The following is a 20,271-nucleotide window of genomic DNA, read 5'->3' on the forward strand; positions in this document are numbered from 1 at the left end:
GGAACCATAGTTCCCGCCTCGCCATGACCAAATTTTATTTTTTGACATTTTACGGCCATAAAACTGGAATTCCGTCCGATCCCCATATTTTCGTGTGTTATAGCCCAGCCTTCCGTCGTGGCCCCGGTCCCCCGGACCCAGATTACCTAAAAATATTTTGGGACAACAATTACATCCTAAAGAACCGTAGTCACCGCCCCGCCATGAACAAATTACACTTTTTGCATTCTACAACTATAAAATTGGATTTCCGCCCGATTCCCATATTTTTGTATGCTATGGCGCCCCCGGACCCGGATCAACAAAAGAATTTCTGGGATATCCTATACGACCTAACGAACCATAGTTAACGCCCTTCCATGAACAAATTTAATATTTTGCCATTTTACGGCCATAAAACTAGTATTCCGCCTGGTTCCTATATTTTCTTATGCTATGAGCCCATGCCCTCCGTCGTGGGCCCGGGCACCCAAAATCGGATCGCCTAAAAATGTTCTGGGACATACAATAAACCTAAGCAACCATTGTCACCGCCCCACCATTACTAAATTGCCATTTTTGGCATTTTACGGCCATGGGCTAGGCCCCCTGACCCGGATCGCCTAGAAACTTTTCAGGCCATCAAATAGGACCTAAGGAACCATAGTCCCCGCCTTGCCATGACCAATTTTTATTTTTTGGCATTTTACGGCCATAAAACTGCAATTCCGCCCAATCCCCATATTTTCGTGTACTATAGACCATGCCTTCCGTCGTGGGCCTGGTCCCCCGGACCCGGATTACCTAAAAATATTTTGGGACATCAAATATGTCCTAAAGAACCATAGTCACCATCCCGCCATGAACAAATTACACTTTTTGCATTCTACACCCATAAAGAATGCTATATTACGTATGCTATAGCTCGCGCCTTCTACCGTGGGCCCGAGCCCCTGGACCTGGATCACCAAAAGAATTTCTGGGATATCAGTTACGACTTAATGAACCATAGTTGATGCCCTTCCATGACCAAATTATATTTTTTGGTGTTTTACGGCCATACAATTGGAATTCTGCCCGATTCTCATATTTTAATGTGCAATAACTCAAGCCTTCCGCCATGGGACCGGGCCCCCGACCCATATCGCCTAAAATTTTTTTGGGACATAAAATACGACCTAAGGAACCATACTCACCGCTCCTCTATGACCAAATTACACTTTTGGCATTTTACAACCATAGAACTGAAAGCCAGAGAACCATAGTCACCACCTCGCCATGAACAAATTACACTTTTTCCATTCTACACCTATAAAATTAGAATTCCGTCATTCCCATATTTTTGTATGCTATAGCCCACGCCTTCTACCGTGGGCCCGAGCCCCCAGACCCGGATCAACAAAAGAATTTCCGGGATATCAAATACGACCTAATGAACCATAGTTAATGCCCTTCCATGAATTTTTTTTTATATTTTTGGCATTTTACGGCCATAAAATTGGAATTCCACCCGATTCCCATATTTTCTTATGCTATGAGCCCACGCCCTCCGTCGTGTGCCCGGGCACCCAAAATCGGATCGCCTAAAAATTTACTGGGACATAAAATAAGACCTAAGCAACCATAGTCACCACCCCACCATTACTAAATTTCTATTTTGGCATTTTACGACCATAAAACTAGAAACATAAAACTAGAATTATGCCTACAACAACAACAACCCAGTATAATCCCACTTAGTGTGGTCTGGGGAGGGTAGTGTGTACGCAGACCTTACCCCTACCCTAGGGTAGGGAGGCGGTTTCCAAATAGACCCTCGGCATCCTTCCCTCCAAGAACTTCCCACCTTGCTCTTGGGAGACTCGAACTCACAACCTCTCGGTTGGAAGTGGAGGTAGCTTACAATCAGAGCAACCTCTCTTGTCTTGTTTCCTATACGCCTGATTCATATACTTTCGCCTAGACTAGAATTACGCCTGATTCTTATATTTTCATGTGTTGTTGCCCACACCTTTTGCTGTGGGCCCGGGCCCCCAGATCCGGGTTACCTAAAAACTTCCCGGACATCAAATACTTCATAAGGAACCATAGTGACTGTCCCGCCATGACCAAATTATATGTTTTGGTGTTTTACGGCCATACAACTAGAATTCCACCCGATTCCCATATTTTCATGTGCAATAGCCCACGCCTTCCGCCATGGGCCCAGGCCCCCGTCCCATATCGCCTAAAAAATTTCCGGGACATAAAATACGACCTGAGGAACCATAGTCACCGCCCCTCCATGACCAAATTACATTTTTGGCATTTTACGGCCGTAAAACTTGAATTAAGTCAGACTCTTATATTTTCTTGTGCTATAACCACGCCTTCAGTCGTGGGCCCGGGTAACCGGATTCGGATCGGCTAAAATTTTTCCCGGGACATCAAATACGATCTAAGAAACCATAGTCACCGCCCACCATGACCAAATTATATTTTTTGGCGTTTTACAGCCATATAACTGGAATTACGCCAGATTCCCATATTTTCGTGTGCTATAGCCACGCATTCACGTGGGCCCAGGCCCCCAGACCCGGATTACCTAAAAATATTTCGAGACATCAAATAAGTCCTAAGGAACCGTAGTCACTGCCCTGCCAAGACCAAATTATATATATTTGTATTTTATGGCCATAAAACTGGAATTTCGCTCGATTCCCATATATTCGTGTGCTAGCCCACGTCTTCTGCTGTGGGCCCGGGCCCCCGAACTCGGATTGTCTAAAAATTTCCAAGACATCATATACGACCTAAGAAACCATAGTCACTTCCCTACCATGACCAAATTATATTTTTTGGCATTTTACGGCCGTAAAACAGGAATTCCGCCAATCCTCATATTTTTGTGTGCGTCGTGGGCCCGGTCCCCCGAACCCGGATCGGAAAAATATTTTTTGGGACATCAAATACGACATAAGGAACCATATTCACCGCCCTGCCATGACCAAATTACATTTTTTGGCATTGTACGGCCATAAAACTAGAATTTCCCCTGATTCCCATATATTCGTGTGCTATAGCCCACGCCTTCCGTCGTGAGCCCGCGGCCCAAGACTCGGATCGCCTAAAATATTTATGGGACATCAAATATTACCTAAGATACCATAGTCACTGCCCCTAAATGACCAAATTACATTATTTGGCATTTTGTGGTCTTAATACTAGAATTCCTCCCGATTCTCATATTTTCGTGTGCTATAGAACACGATTTCCGCCGTGGGCTCGGTCCCCCTGACCCGGATCGCCTTAAATTTTCTAGAATGTGAAATAGGACCTAAGAAACCATTTTCACCGCCTCGACATTACCAAATTAAATCTTTTGGCATTTTACGGTCATAAAACTGGAATTACGCCCGATTCCCTTATTTTTATGTGTTATTCCATGCCTTCCGTCGTGGGCCCGAACCCCCAGTCTCGGATCGCCTAAATTTTTTCCGGCACATCAAATATGACCTAAGGAACCATAGTCACTACCCCTCTATGACCAAATTATATTTTTTGTGTTTTACGGCCATAACACTGTAATTACGCCCGATTCCCATGATTTCGTGTGCTATAGCCCATGCCGTGGGCTCGGGCCCCCGACCCGGATCGCCTTAAATTTTCGCGAACATTAAATACGACCTAAGGAAGCATAGTCACCTCCCCTCCATGGCCAAATATCAATTTTGACGTCTTATGGCCATAAAACTGGAATTACGCCCGATTCCCATATTTTCGTGTGTTATTGCCCAAGCTTTCCACCGTGGGCTCGGGCCCCATTCCCGGGACATCAAATACGACCTAGTGAACCATATTCACCTCCCCGCCGTGACCAAATAACATATTTTGGCATTTTACAGCCATAAAACTGGAATTGCGTCCGATTCCCATATTTTCGTGTGCTATAGCCCACTCCTTCTGACGTGGGCCCGGGCATCCATAACCGGATCGCCTAAAATTTTTTCGGGACATCAAATTCGACCTAAGGAACCATAGGCGTCACCCCGCCATGGCCAAATTAAATTTTTTGCATTTAACGGACATTACACTGGAAATCTACGCCATTCCTATAAATTCGTGTGCCATAGCCCACGCCTTTTGTCGTGGGCTCGGACCCCTGTACCTAGAAAGCCTAAAAAATTTCAGGATATTAAATACGACCTAAGGAACTATATTCATCGCCCTTCCATGACAAAATTTCATTTTTAATGTCTTATGGACATAAAACCGGAATTCCGCCCGATTCCCATATTTTCGTGTGCTACAGCCCAAGCCTTCCGCCGTGGGCCTGGTCTCCCATAACCGGATTGCCTAAAAAAATTCTGGAAATCAAATACGACCTATGGAACCATATTCACCACCCCGCCATGACCAAATTACATTTTTTCCGTTTTACGGCCATAACACTGGAAATCCTCATGATTCCCATAATTTCGTGCGCTATAGCCCACGCCTTCCGCCGTGGGCTCAGGCCCCCTGATCCGGATCGCCTTATATTTTCCAGAACGACAAATAGGACCTAAGGAACCATAGTCACCGTCCCTCCAAGACCAAATTTCATTTTTTGGCGTTTTACGGCAATAAAACTAGAATTCCGCCTGATTTCCATATTTTCTCATGCAATAGCCCACGCCTTCCACCGTGGGCCCGACCCCCAAACATAGATTGCCTAAAAAATTTCTGATACATCAAATACGACCTAATGAACCATAGTCACCACCCCTCCATGACCAAATTACATACTTTGGCGTTTTACGACCATAAAACATTAATTTTGCCCGATTCCCATATTTTCGGGTGCAATAGCCCACGCCTTCCGCCGTGGACCCGGGCATCGGGACACGGGTCGCATAAAAATTCAGNTATTTTCGTGTGATATAGCCCACGACATCCGCGGTGGGCCCAGGCCCCCGTACTCGGATCGACTAAAAATTTTTTGGGACATCAAATATGACCTAAGGAACTGTAGTTACTGCCCGACCATGACCAAATTCCAATTTTTGGCATTTTACGGTCATAACACTGTAATTACGCCCGATTCCCATAATTTCATGTGATATAGCCCACGCCATATGCCGTGGGCTCGGGCCCCCGGACCCGGATCACCTAAAAAATTTTCAGGACATCAAATACAACCTAAGGAACCATAGTCACTGCCCCGCCATGACCAAATTTTATTTTTGACGTCTTAGGGCTATTAAACTGGAATTCCGCCCGATTCCCATATTTTCGTGTGCTATAAAGCGTACGCCTTCCGCCGTGGGCCTGAGCCCCCGAATCCGGATCGCCTAACATTTTTCCGGGATATAAAATATGACCTAATGAACCATAGTAACCAGCTCGCCATGACCAAATTGCACTTCTTGGCATTTTACCGCAATAAAACTGGAATTCCGCCCGATTCCCATATTTTCGTCTGCTATAGCCCACGTCTTGGGCTCGGGCCTCCTGACCCGAATCGCCTAGAATATTTCCAGGACATCAAATAGGACCTAAGGAACCATAGTCACTGCCCCACAATGAAAAAATTTCATTTCTTGGTATTTTATGGTCATAAAACTAGAATTACGCCAGATTCCCATATTTTCGTGTGCAATAGCGCACTCCTTCCGCAGTGGGCTCGGGCCCCCGGACCCGGATTTCGTAACATTTTTCCAGGACATAAAAGACGATCTAAGGAATCATAATATCGGNTTATGGCCATAAAATAGGAATTGCACCCGATTATCATATTTCCGTGTGCGATAGCATATCCCTTCCGTCGTGGGCCCGAGCCCCCAAACCCGGATCACATAAAATATTTCTGCGACATCAAATCCAACATACAGAACCATAGTAACCACCCTGTCATGACCAATTACAGTTTTTGGCATTTTACGGCAATAAATCTGGAATTCCGCCAGATTCCCAAATTATCGTGTGCTATAGCCCACGCCTTTTACCGTGGGTCTGGGCCCCCGGATTTTGATCACCTAAAATATTTTTGAGATATCAAATACGACCTAATGAACCATATTCACCTCCCCACTATGAACAAACTTCTATTTTTTGGCATTTTATGGCCATAAAACTGGACTTCCACCTGATTCCTATATTTTCATATGCTATAGCCCATGCCTTCCATTGTGGGTCCGTGCCCCCATACCCGGAACGCCTAAATTTTTCCCGGGACATTAAATACAACCTAAGGAACCATAGTCACCTCCCCGCCATGACCAAATCACATTTTTTGGCGCTTTACGGCTATAACACTGTATTTACGCCCGTTTCCCATAATTTCGTGTGCTAAAGCCCACGCCTTTTGCCGTGGGCCCGGCCCCCGAACTCGGATTGCATAAACAAATATTAGGGCATCAAATACGACATAATGTACCATAGTCACCACCCTTCCATGACAAAAGTTCATTTTTGACGTCGTATGGCCCTAAAATTGCAATTACGCCCGATTCCCATATTTTCGTGTACTACCGCCCACGCCTTCCGTCGTGGGCGCGGTCCCCCAGATCCGGATCGCCTAACATTTTTCCGTGAGCACAAATAAGACCTAAGGAACCATAGTCACCTCCACACCATGACCAAATTACATTTGTTTGCGTTTTATAGCCACAAAACCGGAATTGCGCACGATTTTTATATATTCCTGTGCTATAGCCTATGCCTTCCGTCGTGGGCTCGAGCCCCCAAACCCGAATCACATAAAATATTTTCAGGACATCAAATACGACCTAAGGAACCATAGTAACCACCCCGCCATGACCAAATTACACCTTTTGGCATTTTACGGCAACAAAACTGGAATTCCACCCGATTCCCATATTTTCGTGTGATATAAGCCCATGCCTTCTACCGTGGGTCCGGGCCCCAGGACTCGGATCACCAATAGTTTTTGCGAGACATCAAATACCACCTAAGGAACCATAGTCACCACCCCGTCATGACCAAATTATATTTTTAGTGTTTTACGACTATACCACTGTAATTATGCCCGTTTCCCATAATTTCGTCTGATATAACCCAAGCATTTTGTCGTGGGCCCGGGTCCCTGAGCCCGGATTGCCTAAAAGGTTTTCAGGACATCAAATATGACATAAGTAATAATACTCACCGCCCCTCAATGACCAAATTTCATTTTGACGTCTTATGGCAATAAAATCGGAATTATGCCATATTCTCATATTTTCGTGTGCTATAGCCCACGCCTTCCGTCGTAGGCCCGTCCCCCAGATCCGTATTGCCTAACATTTTTTCAGGACATCAAATATGACCTAAGGAACCATAGTCAACTCCACGCCATGAACAAATTGCAATTTTTGGCGTTTTATGGACATAAAACTGGAATTGCGCCCGATTCTCATATTTTCGTGTGCTATAGCCCATGCCTTCCGCCGTGGGACCGAGCCCCCAAACACGGCACATATAAAATATTTCAGGGACATCAAATACCACCTAAGGAACCATAGTAACCACCCCTCCAAGACCAAATTTCATTTTTTGGCATTTTATGGCAATAAAACTGGAATTCCGCCTGATTTCCATATTTTCGCGTGCAATAGCCCACGCCTTCCACCGTGGGCGCGACCCCTAAACATAGATCGCCTAAAAATTTTCTGATACATCTAATACGACCTAATGAACCATAGTCACCACCCCTCCATGACCAAATTATATATTTTGGCGTTTTACGACCATAAAACTTGAATTTTAGCCGATTTCCATATTTTCGTGTGCAATAGCCCACGCCTTCCACCGTGGACCCGGGCATCCGGACCCGGATCGCATAAAATTTTTCAGCAACATAATATACGACCTAATGAACCGTATTCACCACCCCACCATGAGCAAACTTTAGTTTTTGGCATTATGGCCATAAAACGGGAATTCCGCCTAATTCCCCTATTTTCGTGTGATATAGCCCACACCTTCCGCTGTGGGCCCGGGCCCCCGTACTCGGATCACCTAAAAATTTTTTCGGGACATCAAATACGACCTAAAGAACCGTAGTCCCTACACCAATTTTTGGCGTTTTACGGTCATAACACTGTAATTACGCCTGATTCCCATAATTTCATAAGATATAGCCCACGCCTTATGCCTTGGGCCCGGGCCCCCGGACCCGGATCACCTAAAAAATTTTCAGGACATCAAATACAACCTAAGGAACCATAGTCACCGCCCCGCCATGACAAAATTTCATTTTTGATGTCTTAGGGCCATAAAACTGGAATTCCGCCCGATTCCCATATTTTCGTGTGCTATATAGCCCACGCCTTCGCCGTGGGGCCGGGCCCCCGAATCCGGATCGTCTAACATTTTTCTGGGATATCAAATATGACCTAAAGAACCATATTAACCACCGCGCCATGACCAAATTACACTTCTTGGCATCTTACCGCAATAAAACTGGAATTCCGCCCGATTCCCATATTTTCGTCTGCTATAGCCCAGCCTTAGGCGCGGGCCCCCTGACCCGGATCATCTAAAATATTTCCAGGACATCAAATAGGACCTAAGGAACCATAGTCACTGCCCCACCATGAACAAATTTCATTTCTCAGTATTTTACGGTCATAAAACTGAAATTCTGCCAGATTCCCATATTTTCATGTGCAATAGCCCACTATTTCCGCAGTGGACTCGGGCCCCTCAGACCCGGATTCCCTAACATTTTTCTGGGACATCAAATACGACCTAAGGAACCATAATAACCTCCACGGCCTGACCAAATTACATTTTTTGGCATTTTATGGCCATAAAATAGGAATTGCGCCCGATTATCATATTTTCGTGTGCTATAGCATATGCCTTCCGCCGTGGGCCCGAGCCCCCAAACCCGGATCACATAAAATATTTCCGCGATATCAGATACAACCTAAGAACCATAGTAACCACCCCGCCATGACCAATTACACTTTTTGGCATTTTACGGAAATAAAACTAGAATTCCGCCAAATTCCCAAATTATCATGTGCTATAGCCCACGCCTTTTACCGTGGGTCCGGGCCCCTGGATTCGGATCACCTAAAATATTTCCGAGATATCAAATACGACCTAATGAACCATATTCACCTCCCCGCTATGACCACACTTCAATTTTTTGGCATTTTATGGCCATAAAACTGCAATTCCGCCTGATTCCTATATTTTCATATGCTATAGCCCATGCCTTCCATTGTGGGTCCGGGCCCCCATACCCGGAACGCCTAAATTTTTCCCGGGACATCAAATACAACCTAAGGAACCATAGTCACCTCCCCGCCATGACCAAATTACATTTTTTGGCGTTTTACGGCTATAACACTGTAATTACGCCCGTGTCCCATAATTTCGTGTGCTATAGCCCACGCCTTTTGTCGTGGGCCCAGGCCCCCGGACTCAAATTGCATAAAAAAATGTTAGGGCATCAAATACGACATAATTTACCATAGTCACCGCCCCTTCATGACAAAATTTCATTTTTGACGTCTTATGGCCCTAAAATTGGAATTACGCCCCATTCCCATATTTTCGTGTGCTACAACCCACGCCTTCCGTCGTGGGCGCGGTCCCCCGAATCCGGATCGCCTAAAATTTTTCCGTGAGAACAAATAAGACCTAAGGAACCATAGTCACCTCCTCGCCATGACCAAATTATATTTTTTGGCGTTTTATGGCCATAAAACTAAAATTGCGCCCGATTCTCATATTTTCGTGTAATATAGCCCATGCCATCCGCCGTGGGACTGAGCCCCCAAACCCGGCTCACATAAAATATTTTAGGGACATCAAATACGACCTAAGGAATCACAGTAACCACCCCGCCATGACAAAATTACACCTTTTGGCGGTTTACGGTAATAAAACTGGAATTCCGCCAGATTCACAAATTATCGTGTGCTATAGCCCACACCTTCTACCGTGGGTCCAGGACCCCGGACTTGGATCCCCTAAAATATTTATGGGATATCAAATACGACCTAATGAACCATATTCACCGCTCCGCTATGACCAAAATTCAGTTTTTCGGTATTTTATGGCCATAAAATTGGAATTCCACCTGATTCCTATATTTTCATATGCTATAGCCCATGCCTTCCGTTGTGGTTCCGATCCCCCGTACCTGGATCGCCAAAATTTTTCCCGGGACATCACATACGACCTAAGGAACCATAGTCACCTCCCCGCCATGACCAAATTATATTTTTTGGCGTTTTACGNAGCCTCTGGTCGATGGAACATGTAGGCAAGGGAAGTCGGCAAAATGGATCCGGTAACTTCGGGAAAAGGATTGGCTCTGAGGGCTGGGCACGGGGGTCCCAGTCCCGAACCCGTCGGCTGTCGGTGGACTGCTCGAGCTGCTCCCGCAGCGAGAGCGGGTCGCCGCGTGCCGGCCGGGGGACGGACTGGGAACGGTTCCTCGGGGGCCTTCCCCGGGCGTCGAACAGCCAACTCAGAACTGGTACGGACAAGGGGAATCCGACTGTTTACCTAAGGAACCCTAGTCACCTCCACGCCATGACCAAATTACATTTTTTGGCATTTTATAGCCATTAAACTGGAATTGCACCCGATTATCATATATTCCTGTGCTATAGCCTATGCCTTCCGCCGTTGGCTCGAGCCCCCAAACCCGGATCACATAAAATATTTTCAAGATATCAAATACGACCTAAGGAACCATAGTAACCACCCCGCCATGACCAAATTATACCTTTTGGCATTTTACAGCAACAAAACTGGAATTCCACCCGATTCCCATATTTTCGTGTGCTATATAGCCCATGCCTTCTAACGTGGGTCCGGGCCGCCGGACTCGGATCGCCAATAGTTTTTGCGGGACATCAAATACTACCTAAGGAACTATATTTCCCACCCCGCCATGACTAAATTGTATTTTTTAGTGTTTTACGGCCATACCACAGTAATTACGCCCGTTTCCCATAATTTCGTGTGATATAGCCCAATCCTTTGCCGTGGGCCCGGGCCCCCGAACCCGGATTGGCTAAAAGGTTTTCAGGACATCAAATACAACATAAGAAAGCATAGTCACCGCCCCTCCATGACAAAATTTTATTTTTGACGTGTTATGGCAATAAAACTAGAATTATGCCCGATTCCCATATTTTCGTGTTTTATAGCCCACGCCTCCCGTCGTAGGCCCGATCCCCCAGATCCGGATTGCCTGACATTTTTCCAGGACATCAAATACGACCTAAGGAACCATAGTCACTTCCACGCCATAACCAAATTATTTTTTTGGCATTTTATGGCCATAAAACTGGAATTGCGCCAGATTCTCATATTTTCGTGTGCTATAGCCCATGCCTTCCACCGTGGAACGAGCCCCCAAACCCGGCTCACATAAAATATTTCAGGGACATCAAATACGACCAAAGGAACCATAGTAACCACCCAACATGACCAAATTACACCTTTTGGCGGTTTACGATAATAAAATTGGAATTTCACCCGATTCCCATATTTTCGTGTGCTATGTAGCCCACGCCTTCTACCGTGGGTCCGGGCCCCCAGACTCGGAAGACCAAAATTTTTTGCGGACAACAAATACGACCAAATAAACCATAGTCACCTCCCCGCCATGACTAAATTTCATTTTTAGGCATTTTTGGCCATAAAACTAGAATTCCACCCAATTCATATATTTTCGTGTGCTATAGCCCACGCCTTCCGCCGTGGGCCCGGGCCCCCGTACCCGGATCTCCTAAAATTATTTTGGGACATCAAATATGATGCCGGATTTCATAATTTTGTGTTCTATAGCCCACGCCTTCCGCCGTGGGCTAGGGCCCCCAGACCCGGATCACCTAAAAAAATTTCAGGACATCAAATACGACCAAAAGAACCATAGTCACTGCCCCTCCATGACGAAATTTCATTTTTTGATATCTTAGGGCCATAAAACTGGATTTGCGCCCAATTCTCATATTTTCGTATGCTATAGCCCACGCCTTTCGCCGTGGGCCCAGGCCCCCGGAAATGGATCGCCTAACATTTTTTTGGGATATCAAATATGACCTAATGAACCATAGTAACCCCTCTGCCATGACCAAATTACATTCTTGGCGTTTTACGGCAATAAAATTGGAATTCCGCCCGGTTCCCAAACTTTCGTCTACTATAGCCCACACCATCCGCCATGGGCTCGAGCCCCTTAACCCGGATCGCCTAAAAATTTCTCGGGACATAAAATAGGACCTAAGGAACCCTAGTCCCCTCCCTACTATGAACAAATTTTATTTTCGGCGTTTTACAGTCATAAAACTGGAATTTCGCCCGATTCCTACATTTTCGTATGTAATAGCCCATGCCTTACACATTGGGCTCGAGCCCCCGAACCCGGATATCCTAATATTTTCAGCAACATCAAATACAACCTAAGGAACTATAGTGACCACCCCGCCATGACCAAATTAAATTATTTGGCGTTTTACGGTCATAAAACTGGAATTCTTCCCGATTCCTATATTTTCGTGTGTTATATCCCACGCCTTCTACCGAGGGTCCGGCCTCCCGAACCCGGATTGCCTAAAATTTTTTGGGACATCAAATACGACCTAATGAACCATAGTCAATGCCCTCCCATGACCAAATTTCATTTTTTTTTGCGTTTTACGGTCTTAAAACTGGAATTCCGCTACTATAACCCACGCCTTCCGCCGTGGGCTCGGGCCCCCCGACCCGGATCGCCTAAATATTTTCCGGGACATCAAATAGGACCTAAGGAATCATAGTTACCTCCCCTCTATGAAAAAATTTCATTTTTCGGTATTTACGGTCATAAAACTGGAATTTCACTCGATTCTCATATTTTCTTGTGCAATAGCCAACTCCTTCCGTAGTGGGCCCGGTCCCAAAGACCCAGATCTCCTAAAATTTTTCAGCAACATCAAATACGATCTAAGGAACCATAGCCACCGCCTCGCCATGACTAAATTACATTTTTTGGCGTTCTACGGCTATGAAACTAGAATTACGTCTGATTCCCATATTTTCATGTGCTAAAGCCCATATCTTCAACCGTGGGCCCTAGCCCCTAGACCCGAATCACATAAAAAAATTTTGGGACGTCAAATACGACTAAAGAAACCATAATCACCGCCCCGCCATGACCAAATTACATTTTACGGCCATAAAACTAGAATTCCATATTTTCGTGTGTTATAGCCCACACCTTCCGCTGTGGGCTCAGCCCCCCTGACCCAAATCGCCTTAAATTTTTGTTCACCCTGTAAGTTTAACAACCTTGCTACCTTTATATATATTTTATATGGTATTTTGAGTGGAACATTTTTGTATGCTTGCAACATCTATGTAAGAATCATTTTTTTGGTTAGATTACAAAGGAACATGTCACTTCTTCATCAGTTTCCTTGAGCATGAACTTCTTGATGGCTTAAAAAGAATCTTGAAGGTGCAATCACTGTATTTTAAGGATTGAAATATTAGTTCATAGTGGTGACCTATAGAAAGAGACCTATTTGAAATAGAGTAAGAAAATAAAAGAAAAATCATCTGAAACAAGTTAGGGAATACCTTAAATCTCAAACAAAGAGATGTGCCGTATTTACTTTTACTTTACATGTATAATTTTAGCTAATCTAGATCAGTTTGAAACAAGAGACAGGTCTGATGTCGGCCCTAAGTCATCATATGTGCTTTAGCACCGAAAGAATACACTCTTTGTGTTACATTGATGTCGTTTATCTTGTATTTTGGAGCATCATCAAGGTGTAGTGATCCAAATTATACAAAAGAAACGAGCAAATGTACAATTTCTATAAATGACTCTATTCATAGAAATACTATGGGTGTCTATATTCTTGATTCCCCATGTGAATTACTATCATATTTTCTGTTCATGGGTCTGAGAAAAATACGTATTTGATAAAATTTATCCGACAAGCATATTATTTTTATGACATTCTGAGAAATCTTATTAACGTATTTCTTATGCATTTCACGCATTTATACATGTACATTTACCCATGACCAGATGACGTTATATATATATATATATATATATATATATATATATATATATATATATATATATATATATATATCGGATATGGGAAAAGGTTACGGCGTTATATACGCACCACCACCTGTATATGTTGATGATTTTGCCCATAGTGGCCGATATGATATGATGGGATGCCCTCATAGGCTTGATGATGTTATGTACACCTATACCTATGCATGACACAACATTTACACGCACGTGCTTCCTTGTACATTTTTATATATTAAGGCTATCCCTTATTTTTTTTGGCATTATTCATACGACACAAACGAAACGAGCAAATGTACCCTCATGTCTCATTAAATAAACCATCTCTTGCACCAACTATTATTTCCTAAGTGCTTATAAAGTGGCGTATAAGAACTCAAAATCTTTTAGCATATGATAACAGAGAAAGCTATTACTCAGCACCTATTCCGATGCTGAAGATTGTCCGGATTTTCCCTACTCCGATATTACCATCACGTGTTTTGTAGTAATTAACTTGTGTTAGAGGGATTGTCAAGAGAATAGACTCAGGTATGTTAAGTTTATCCCTTCTTTCTTTTGCCATGATCCAAGTAACGATACACAAACATAATGATATTCGGTAAGTGGCTATACTCTTAGCAATTAAGGATGTCTATGTTATTCATTCCCATAAAGTGATATTCAAGCACGTCTAAGTATGTATCTAGTTCCTATTGAGGTATATGATCGAAATGTTATTGTTTATAATATAGTGATACATGTACATGCATCTTCATTATTAACCACCAGTTGGGCAATTATGTGTCATTATTTACCACCGGTTGGGCAATCCTACATTTACCATCGTGTGAAGGCCGGTCGGGCAGTTACCACTAATCAGTTGGGCAGTCATGCATTATACGATATGGATAATAGTCTCAAAGAGAAGAATTGTATATATATGTATGCATAATAAGTATGCATATACAGTGGCACTTCAGAGATTCAGGTTGATTCTTATATGTATTTAATTAATGTTGACTTATTGTCATGTTTCAGTTCTTCCATACATACTCAGTACATTATTCGTACAGACGTCCTTTTGTTGGGGACGCTGCATTCATGCCTGCATGTATAGATAATAAGTTTGATGAGCACTCACAAAAGATGAGATTGGCATTCAGCGAAGGATCGGTAAGACTCCACCCCCTTCGGAGTGCAGCCAAGTCTATGAGTCATCATGTCAGAGTTTTGCTATAAACTTATGGGTAGGCTGGTACCCTATCCCATTTGATGTCAAATAATCTTAGAGACTTTGTAGACAGAGGTTCATTTTGTACAGTATGTCAAAGGTCTTCACAACCCATATGAATTCATGTTATAAGAAAAATAATTCAGTGATACAGTGTTTTTCCACTTACAGTTGTACATTACGAGTTGTTGCCATGTGGCCCATGATAGTAACAAAGAAAAAAAAAATTACAGAGTGGTTCGCTCGGGCCAGTGCAGCACTAGGTGCCAGCCACGCCTCCCCAAGTTTGGGGCGTGACAATTTTCTACAACATCAAATGCAACCTAAGGAACCATAGTTACCGCCCCGCCATGATAAAATTTAATTTTTTGCGTTTTCTGGTCATAAAACTGGAATTCTGCCCTATTCCCTTATTTTCGCGTGCTATAGCCCACGCCTTCTGCCGTGGGCCCGGGTACCCGGACCCGGATCGCCTAAAAATTTCCCGAGACATCTAATACGATCTAAGGAACTATAGTCACCGCCCCGCCATGACTAAATTTCATTTTTTGGCATTTTATTGCCATAAAACAGGAGTTCCGCCTGGTTCCTATATTTTCGCTCCTTCCGCCGTGGGCCCGGTCCCGTACTCAGATCGCCTACAATTTTTAAGGGACATCAAATACAGCCTAAGGAACCATAGTCACCGCCCCTCAATGACCAAATTACATTTTTTGTCTTCTTACGGAAATAACACTGGAATTCTGCCCGATTACCACAATTTTGTGTGATATAGCCCATGCCTTCAACCGTGGTCCCAGGCCCCCGGACCCGGATCGCCTAAAAAATTTTCAGGACATCAATAAGACCTAAGGAACCATAGTCACCACCCCGCCATGGCCAAATTTCTTTTTTTTTTTGCATCTTATGGCCATACAACTTTAATTTCGCCCGACTCCAATATTTTCGTGTGCTATAGCCCACGCTTTCCGCCGTGGGCGTGGTTCCCCGGACCCGGATTACCTAAAATTTTTCTAGGGCATCAAATACGATCTAAGGAACCGTAGTCACTACCTCGCCATGACCAAATTATATTTTTGGCATTTTACGACCATAAAACTTAAATTCCCCCTGATTCCCATACTTTCGTGTGTTATAGCCCGCGTCTTCCGCCGTCGAACCGGACCCCGTACCCGAATCTCCTAAAAATTTTCCGAGACATAAAATACAACCTAAGGAACCATAGTCACTGCCTCACCATTACCAAATTACATGTTTTGGCAATTTACGGGCATAAAGCTGGAATTACCCCGATTCCCATATTTTCGTGTGTTATAGCCCCTGCCTTTCACTGTGGGCCTGAGCCCCGTAGACCCGGATCACATAATATTTTTTCGGGACATCTAATACGAGCTAAGGAACCATAGTAACCACCCTTCTATGGCCAAATTACACTTTTCTAAACATTTTACAGATATAAAACTGGAATTCCGCCTGATTCTCATATTTTCGTGTGCTATAGCCCACGCCTTTCGCTGTAAGCTCGGGCCCCCGGACCCGAATCGCTTACGCATTTTTCGGAACATTAAATATGGCCGAATGAACTATAGTCACCGCTTCGCCATGACGAAATTATATTTTTTGGTGTTTTACGGCCATAAAACTGGTATTCCGTCTGATTCCCATATTTTCGTGTGCTATAGCCCACGCCTTCCGCCATGGTCCTCGAGCATCCGGACCCGGATCACCTACAAATTTTCAAGGATATAAAATACAACCTATGGAACCATAGTTACCGTCCCACCATGACAAAATTCATTTTTTTGGCGTTTTACGGTCATAAAGCTGGAATTTCGCCCTATTTCCATTCGCGTGCTATAGCTCACGCCTTCCGCCGGGGGCCTGGGCACTCGGACCTGGATTGCCTAAAATTTTTCCGGGACATCAAATACGACCTAAGGAACTATAGTCACCTCCCCTCCATGACGAAATTCATGTTTTAATGTTTTGTGGCCATAAAACTGGTATTCCGCCCGATTCCCATATTTTCGTGTGCTATAGCCCATGCTTTCCGCCGTTGTCCCGGGGCCCCGGACTTGGATCCCCTAAAAAATTTTCGGAACATCAAATACGACCTAAGGAACCGTGGTCACCGCCCCTCCATGACCAAATTACATTTTTTGGCGTTTTGCGGCCTTAAAAACTGGAATTCCGCCTGATTCTCATATTTTCGTGTGCTGTAGCCCACGCCTTCCGCCATGGGCTCAGGCCCCTGACCCGGATTGCCTTCAATTTTCCAGAACCTCAAATAGGACCTAAGGAACCATAGTCACCGCTCCTTCATGACCAAATTTCATTTTTTGGCATTTTACGGCCATAAAACTAGAATTCCGCTTGATTCCTATAATTTCATGTGCAATAAGACTCCTTGTTTCTTACAAATATACCCTTCCCTAATGTGTTAAGTGAACACTTGCAGCATTAATTTGTTTCTTAAGCTCATGCACCTTCGATGTTGATATGTTCATCATGTGATCACTTTGCAATGTCAGTTTTCTAAAAATATACAAATGCACTCTTCCAAACCATGTTACTTTACTACAAATCGTTTCTTCCTTATTCTAAACCTATAATTCTCGGCCGGCTGAAAGCCAAGACCACTAAAGCTTCTCTATTAACCTCCATAGTGTGAGCACTTTGAGACCCTTGTGAACCTTGACACACTAGGGCCTGAGGTTCTTTGGCCATTTTTCTCTGATTACTCAGTTCTTCCCCTCCCGTGCCTACTGAATAGGCCAATTGGTTTGTGTAAATGACTATTTTCCTGGATCCTCCGATCAACTATAGTTGTTGGGTTGGGTCTAAGTTCTCTTGTGGTTTCTGGGTTATGTTGAGATCTGTATGGAGACAAAATTGAAGGCTTGGCTGGGCTGGCTGCATTTTGGTCCTGTCTTGGGCCTACTATAGTTATTTGTATCCTTTTGCAATTTATTTCATTATTGGGCATGTAATAATTATGTAATAACAATTGGGGTATTAGTAAATGTGGGGAAAACGGGTCTATTCTAATGTTTACATGAATGGTAGAAATCCTGCCTATAGGACTTGAGTGTTTAACCATGTTTAACATGCTCTGTTTCTATGTGTTTGCTAGATAACATGCCTATAGGACATGAATAATATCAACGGTGCACACATTATTATCTGTCTACTATACTGCAACACAGTGATTATTTGTTTAATTTGCTCTATATTATATGTCATGGCTATAGGATCATGTTGAGTAACAAATACATGCTCTTCACAATGTTCGCGTAGATATCATGCCTATAGAAACATAATCAACTCCGCTACTATTATTGTTATTCCCATCATATTGCTCACCTAGAAAGCATGCCTATAAGGATAAAAGGATAAAGAATCAGTCTCAATGGCCAATTCCTAGAAATCCTACCTATAGGATCCTGTTGCTCGCCTAGAAAGTATGCTGATGAAATCAATACTGGCAATTTTGAATTACCAACTGTTCCACTACCTTATTTCGCAAACGATTTAGAAAGCATGCCTGTAGGATTTGTAATATTTACGATTTGCACATTCATTGTTCTAAGAAAGCAACACTGCCTATATGTTTAAAATTCAGGATCACATAGAAGTCATGACTATATGATTTAAAGACTCTATTTCGCGTAATTCTGAAATTCATCTAATGCCTCATTATGAACCTGTTAGCGTGTATTTGTTGTTTACATGTGCAAGCTAACTTGAGCCATTTATAGCCCTTATGTGTAGTCCTACATTTTTTGAATGTCTCTTAGATATATCATTTTTGAGAAACCTGAGTAAAGTCTAGAACCATCCAAATAGTAGGTCCAAAGCCTCCTGGGCCATAGGCACAGGGACGGGTAGTGCACGCATAAGGCACGATTTAGAATCAACTAGTGCGCTTTAGGTAAAAAACTTACGAGATGATAGTCTGTGCACGCAGAATAATATGAGTAACACCCCATCTCGAGGAGTTACAAAGTATTATTTATATTGCACGGGGTGATCCTTTAGGCTAAAAACGTAGGACCCACCATTTTATCTCTGAGTCAAGTATTTATTCAAATCTTTTAATAATAAAGTGCCTAAATTTCTTGTTTTCTCTCTGTTATCTGACTAATTCATATAATTAAAGTTCATCTAGGACCCACCGTTGTGGACCTCGAAGAGTGCCTAACACCTTCTCTTCGAGATAATTTGAGCCCTTACCCGATCTTTGGTGATGAAAGCTAGTTAAATCCGAGTCATATGCTAATAGGTGCCCTAACGCACCTTAACCCCGTTAGGTGGCGACTTTCCTATTTTAACACCTCCTTAAAAGAGTTGTCACATGTCGAAACACAATTTTGCGAGAAAAGGGGCGCGACAATAATAATGTTTTCCAATTTCAATACTGAATATCCCATAATCATCCCAGAACCCGGTGTCACAAGTGCATGAGCATTTACTAAGAATTAAAAAATAAAATACAATAACTGTCCGGAATATAAATGTGGACAGAAAAGAAAACTACAAGTACTCTGAAGGTGACTCTCCTAGCTGCAGATCCTCTCATAAGATACAGCTCACCTAAGTCCCCCATATCAACCGCGCCACTGCGTCCACAAGGCTTGTAGACGTACATGTGAATGTACAACAAAATGTACAGCAAGTATAGTATAAGTACGAAAACAACGCGCACCCAGTAAATATCCAGTCTAATCTCGAAGAAGTTGTGACGAGAGGTAGACTACGACACTTACTATGGCCAAAAATAATATATCGATAATATGACAAATTATGAATTTCTTTAAGGCGACTGTAAACTCAATAACATGAAGTAGGTAAACAATTCTTTTGTTAATAGGAGATTTCCAAATTTTTCTTCATCTTTTAACAATTTATATCTCCGCCAATGACGCCCCATCATTTATCAAAAATTTCAAAATAGTCAATTAAGTCATGCACAAATCATGTCGAGGTCGTACGACCCGATCCGACATAATATTTAAACTGTGCACCACCGATGGTCGAACGATGCGAA

This window comes from Nicotiana attenuata, chromosome 7 (assembly GCF_001879085.1).
Source record: "Nicotiana attenuata strain UT chromosome 7, NIATTr2, whole genome shotgun sequence".
NCBI lineage: Eukaryota > Viridiplantae > Streptophyta > Magnoliopsida > Solanales > Solanaceae > Nicotiana > Nicotiana attenuata.